Source organism: Xiphias gladius, chromosome 7 (assembly GCF_016859285.1).
Source record: "Xiphias gladius isolate SHS-SW01 ecotype Sanya breed wild chromosome 7, ASM1685928v1, whole genome shotgun sequence".
In the NCBI taxonomy this organism is placed as follows: domain Eukaryota; kingdom Metazoa; phylum Chordata; class Actinopteri; order Istiophoriformes; family Xiphiidae; genus Xiphias; species Xiphias gladius.
In genome coordinates, this window is record NC_053406.1 from 25,781,930 (window position 1) to 25,788,259 (window position 6,330).

The following is a 6,330-nucleotide window of genomic DNA, read 5'->3' on the forward strand; positions in this document are numbered from 1 at the left end:
GCATCCACATTAGCATTTTCAGCTTGTTTTTGATCTCCTCTCCTCCTTCTTCTCTTTTTTTCTTTTCAACAACAAACAACAACAGCACTACAGCCAACACCTGGTCAGGGACAGGACGAGACAGACTCTCCTCTCTCTCTCGCTAACTCTTCTTTTGTTTTGTCCCATCTTGCATATTTTGTGTTTCTGAGGCTGTCTAACAAAAACACATCTCACTTTCATTCGTGGCTGCCAACATACACCTTGTTAGTTCGACTTTTAAGTCAATGGGAGCTGCCTCTACCGTCGATGACCGGACTGACAGGAGGGTGTCATGGCCATGTATGACAACCACATTGGAGACAAGCGTGAAAGCCACTGATACAAAACACTTCATTCCACTCTGTGGTTCTGAATTTCAAAGAAAATCGAATACTAATATCTAAGCAGAACGACTCAATTTCTAGAGCACTGCCTGAGTTGGAGAGAAGTCAGAGACCACGTTTCCCGACCACACAATAACAACACACTTACATCCAAAATGTGTGACTGATATATATTAGAATCACTCTTATTCCTTTTTAATTTAATTGATCGAAACATAGCACCTTTCGCCCCCTTCCCTGTAGCTTTAGAAACATCTAACAAGTCCAGCTGATTTGTGGAATTTTGGTCCAATGCCAACCTGGTGCTACTTTACAGAGACAGATGGAAAGAAAGAAAACAGAGAGAGATAGATGGAAATTGAGTAAACAAGCCCATCGCTGTGTATCGAGGAAGAAATCTGAGAAATCTGATGGACGGGTTTGTTATGAAGAGGGAGAGAAGGTGTCACAGCATTACCTCATCCATTTCACCTCAAACAGAGTTGGACAGATGGACCTGGTATGCGTGTGTCTGTGTGTGTGTACTGCAACGCCCTGCTCAGTCTCTGACAGACCCCCAAATCCCTGTTATGATAAGTCAAGTCAACACAGTGCCGAGGAATGTGCAACTCCAGCACATCACGTCTCTTCACACCTGACTATATTTCTCCTGCAACGCAAGGGAAGATGGGAGGGATGGGAACATTTTGGTGATTTGAATGGAGATATATTCACAAACATATGTCAATACCGCCAATATTTTAACAACCGGCAAGCGTTATCTGGTGAATGCACGCCAAAGACTTGCTGCTGGTCACGGTAAGGACATATAGTGTATTGCAGAGAAGATGACTGCGCAGAGAGCTCCAACTGTTTTATTGTATGTTGTATATATCTTATGTTAATAACCCGGCTGAAAGAGCACAATCTAAAAGCAAAGGCTACAGAGACATGGACACATGGGCCTGTATTCATTTAGCCATTACAAAAATGTACAGTTAGTGGCCCAGGATAAGCAGATGATTAATATAGAGAAATAAAATGTAATACAAACAAGGGAAAGGGGAAAAAAGCAAGTCCATAAGACTCTCTGTGTTTACAAAAACCATAAATAGGGCTATCTGTATGGCTATAGGAAGAAATAGGACTAGAAATTACGCTTTACAATATATATCTATATATAAATATAGACAGATAGATTTATTTACTACCCTGACACCTGCATGGATTTCTGACAACTCTCTGACACTTGCAATTCAACAACACCACAAACTGCAGCCTCCAAAATGACCATAGAGTTGAATCAACGCCTGTCCAAAACAGTCTCAGCACAAACTGAACATCATCATTTTCACGGAGGTGGGATTTACTGCTTAGCTGTTGTATTAGACTACATTAGTTTTAGCTATGTGTGCCTGAAAAAATTGGCCACTGAGTGTATATGATATACAGTCTATATCTTAGATCATTTTCATCAGGAGGATCCAACTGATCATCGAGCAACTGGACAAACCAGTGTCAGTCCTACTTGAGATTTAAAAAAAATCACAAATCGTGTTTGAACCCTGTTTTGGGGAATTTCAGTAGATCAATGTGCAAGGGTCAGAGTGATCCGTTTCCTATATCTGTGCAGACTCTCAGTCATCCAGGTCACGGCGTTCTGCGAGTGCTACGCGGAGGCGACTGGACTTGCTTGAAGTTCTCGAAGACGTTTCGCCTCTCATCCGGAAGGCTTCCTCAGTTCTTCTTCAGTTAGAATACAGAGGGGTTTTTTTTGTTTTAAAGGTAGGCAGAGGCGTAAGGCGTGTATTTCCCCAAATTTCTTATAGGAAAGTTAGTTATCTCAGCTGTAAACTCTGCTCAGAGACCCTTCATCCAGTCATTGAAAATGCTGAATAAGCCCCCGAGTGCTGGATGTTTATATCAACAAGAGAAACCGTCGTCACTTTCCTCTCTCGGTGACCAGAGCCTCCGGGGTTCTCATGTTATCCCCAGGGAGGCTGTTGTTTGGCTTTCACAACAATGAGCTCATCGCTGAGTCCACCTTGCATTCAGGCTCACACTGAAAGGGGATCCACAACTCTGCACCGGGCTGCCATTTCAAGCCAGCGTGTGGAGCTCCAGGATAATTAAACTACGGTTAATGCGGTGCACATGGATTGGTGCTGACCCGTATCACAGTCTTGACATAATGAATCACAATGAATAAATAAGGAGCCCAACGACGCCTCAGCGAAGAGTTTTCTGACCAGCTGATCACTAGCTGAGTCACTACCTTGAAACGTGCCCTCTCAAGAATGTGTGTCTGGGTTTACATTATTTAGATAGCAAGTGTTGATAAGTACCAAACAATAAAATGTACAGGCGACTAGTAGTTGTGCTGTTCTATTCTACCTGCAGTGAATGCACTGCTCTCGTGAGTCATACCGTCCTACATGGTATAAAAATATCCCGAATGTCATGTCACCTCTCGTCTCATCCTACGTTATGCTACTATGTATCGTATCATGTCCTGTCATGTCAGATGATCGCGTTATCACGCATCACATCATGTTAGGTTATGTCACGCGCCAGGTCGTGTGACCTCACATGACATTTCATGGCGTGACTTCAAATGACACTGGATAATGTATTACGTAATATCGCATAAGGCTGTGCTGTGTCATGTGAGGTCTAATCTCCCCAGGTTACGTTACATTATGTTGTTATATTACGTTGTATGTAATATCCCATTACATGTTTAGATCAACTCGTGTGACGAATCACATCATATCTGATCACACTGGGTTGTGTCAAAACTTTATGTCGTGTCATGTCACATCGTGCAGTGTAGCCTTATGCTGTTACGTTACATCGTGTTGTTTGCACTGTTTCCGTATGCCCTTTTCACAGCAGACTTGTTTGACTTGTCATAGTAACAAAAGCACAAGGTGTTGTTAATATAACATGATTAATGGTTCTGTTGCATTCAGGCATCCTACGAAGTAATGAAAGTGTGACAGTGAGCCCACGTGCACAATCCCAGGACCCTGAAACTACAGAAGCTGCATGGAATTCAGTCATTATCATTTTACCCGTGCTTCTCTTACTGTGATGCGTCAAGATATCTTCTGTTAAAAAAAGAGCTCTCAACTTTGTCAGCTCATGTTGGCTCAGACTTCCCAACTGTCAATAGGCACAGTGACTAAAGTGACATCTGCGTTTAGCTCTATGGGGAAGACGTCCGTAAAGAGGGTCGGAAACCACATTTGATGACTGCGATGCTCGTGCATTGGTGCGATACATGAGGATAAACAGAAGGGCAAGTCTTCCTCGGGTGACTGAGAATGTCGATGCAGGACGTGATCAGACTGTGTCGGTCGGCAATTACACAGAGAGGGGTATTATGGTAGGGCTGCAGTGCATAAACACCTCATTACAAAGGCGAATGCACATTTGAGAGTTTGGTGGTGCAAAAATCACAGGCACTGCTCTACAGAGATGTGGAAAAAAGTGATATGGTCAGATGAGTCATCCTTTCACCATGTCCTAGACCAGTGGGTGGGTGCACCCGTGGCCTGAATGCCTGGCCCCTACAGCGAGGGGATCCGGTGGCTCTGTTGTGCTGTGGGGGGCATTTTGCCGGCATGGTGCGGGACCACTTGTCCCCTTAGAGGGTAGGGTCACTGCAAACCGATACAAAGTTGTTCTGAGTGATCACCTTTATCCTGTGATGAACTGTTTCTATCCTGATGGGACTGGTCTCTTCCAGGATGACAACCTCCCCGTCCACAACGCACGAGGGGTCACTGAGTGGTTTGATGAGTATGAAAATGATGGGACTCACATGCTATGGCCTTCATTAACTTTATTTTGGCTTTTCCTTTTATTTGTCACCTGTCTGTATGTTGAGTTACAAGCCATTGTTTTCCCATATTAAATCACTCTAGGTTAGGTAATGTTTAGTTATGCAAAGCTGTGTTGAATTTCATTATGGTATGATTAGGTGGAACCCTGGTTCTCTCTGAGACATTAGACCAGGCTTATCAGTGTAACTGATGCCGCAGTCTGCTGCGTTCCTCCACCTCTCTCCACCTGTCTCCACCTTTACCTTGGAAGGAGGCCCCCTTCTGTATGCCTACAGGTGATATGATGGCACAGGTACCCGACTCCGGTTGCACGATCCTATCCAGTGATTAACAAACCCTGCATGGTCATTACTCGGTGTTCTGCCTAACAACAGCTCAGCTGTTTGTTTTGACTGTGTCTACTGAAACTGGGCCACAGGATAGTCTGCCATCTTTGTGTGTGTGTGTGTGTGTGTGTGAGAGAGAGAGAGAGAGAGAGACAGAGTGAGAGCATGCTTGAGTGTTAGTGTCTGTGTTACATTCTGTATGTGAGAGTGGTATTCTAAAGCTGTAGAGGCAGAAATACTGTCGTTGCTTTAAACGCTGTGCTTTTTATTCTGTTCACTTCGGTTATAATTAATATTTTACCACCCACATTAAATTCCCTTTACTCAACATCCTTTAATAAGCCTATAAACATCCCAGTGGTCCCCTGAAGAAACATTAAAAGGAAGGCATAATCATAATTGTCTGTATTAGTGTGTCTGTTGCTACCGAAAAGGACAATCAGTCTTATCTCACCCGTGTGTTATTCTGTCCAGACTAACCAGACTCACCTGTTCAAAACAGGTGTGTCATCCTGCTGAAAGACGAGAGAGGCCACTGACATATTCTTAGTCATAGTAAAAGTGGTTGATCCCCTTACCTTGTGTATAATAATCCACTTAAGATCTGTGTGTGTTTGTGCATATTAAGAGGATGTTACAGTGTATATGGGTAAAGTAAAGGTCTGCATTTAAAATTATGTAAGTAATACGTATGCTAAGAATTATGGTAAGTACCATTATCAAAAACTTCGAGAATATTCTTCATATAAAGATTGTACAGCACCCTTTTGTTTGGCTTCTGTTGGGCAGTCACCACGAACACCATGACCAAAAGACAAAAGGAGTCACAGCTCTGTTAGTCTCTTTAAAGCCAAACAGAAACGTTTGCTAAAAGCTAATGACTGAATCTGCATGTTGCTGGATTTTGCTATAATCCTTGTTTTTATAGACGTCTTGTTTCTTTTAGTGGAGTTTTATTTGTGACCTGCTAAAGGACTGCAGGTGAAAATGAGTTTAAAGCTAACTGTGGTACAATAAAGCAAATGGAAAGATTTAAAATAAGCTGAGAGAGACAGACCTTTGTATCAGACATTTTGACATGTAGCCAAAAGTACTCACTGTTACTTCTAACATTAATCACATAACAGTGTGACAATAAGCCAGCATAGACAATACTATTGGCCCTACGGTATTGTACATAAGTGTGCTTAACATGCAATAATGAGGTGTACAGTATGTGCAAGGCTGACTCCCGACACGGTGCATTTCCCCTTATTACTGAGAAGGGTAACAAAGGGGAGTGATATAATATAATATAATATAATATAATATAATATAATATAATATAATATAATATAATATAATGTGTCTGCAATAGTAACTGTAGAATAGAATATCAGTATGGTATGAAACACTCAGTTAGCAGTTTCCAACTTTGCTAAAACATTTGCATTATACTGTATACTATCCTTTATATATATATATACATATGTATACACATACCTAACTTTTGTCACTTTAACTACTGATATGCAGTAAATTTACTAAAGGGATGGTATAAGTTAAAGGGACAAAAGTTAGATAGGTATACACATAAAGAACAGCAGTACAATGGGATAGTATGACAATAACTATAGGACATTAGAATACAAAGTGATAAATAGGAATAATATAGAATATATAGGTGACATAACAAATGTAAGTGTATGGAGTTATAGTTAAGCATTGCATAGTAATAACAGCCACCTGTGTGTATGTGTGTGTGTGTGTGTGTGTGTGTGTGTGTGTGTGTGTGTGTGAATCTTCGCAGGTGTACGTCAGGTGTTCAGACGT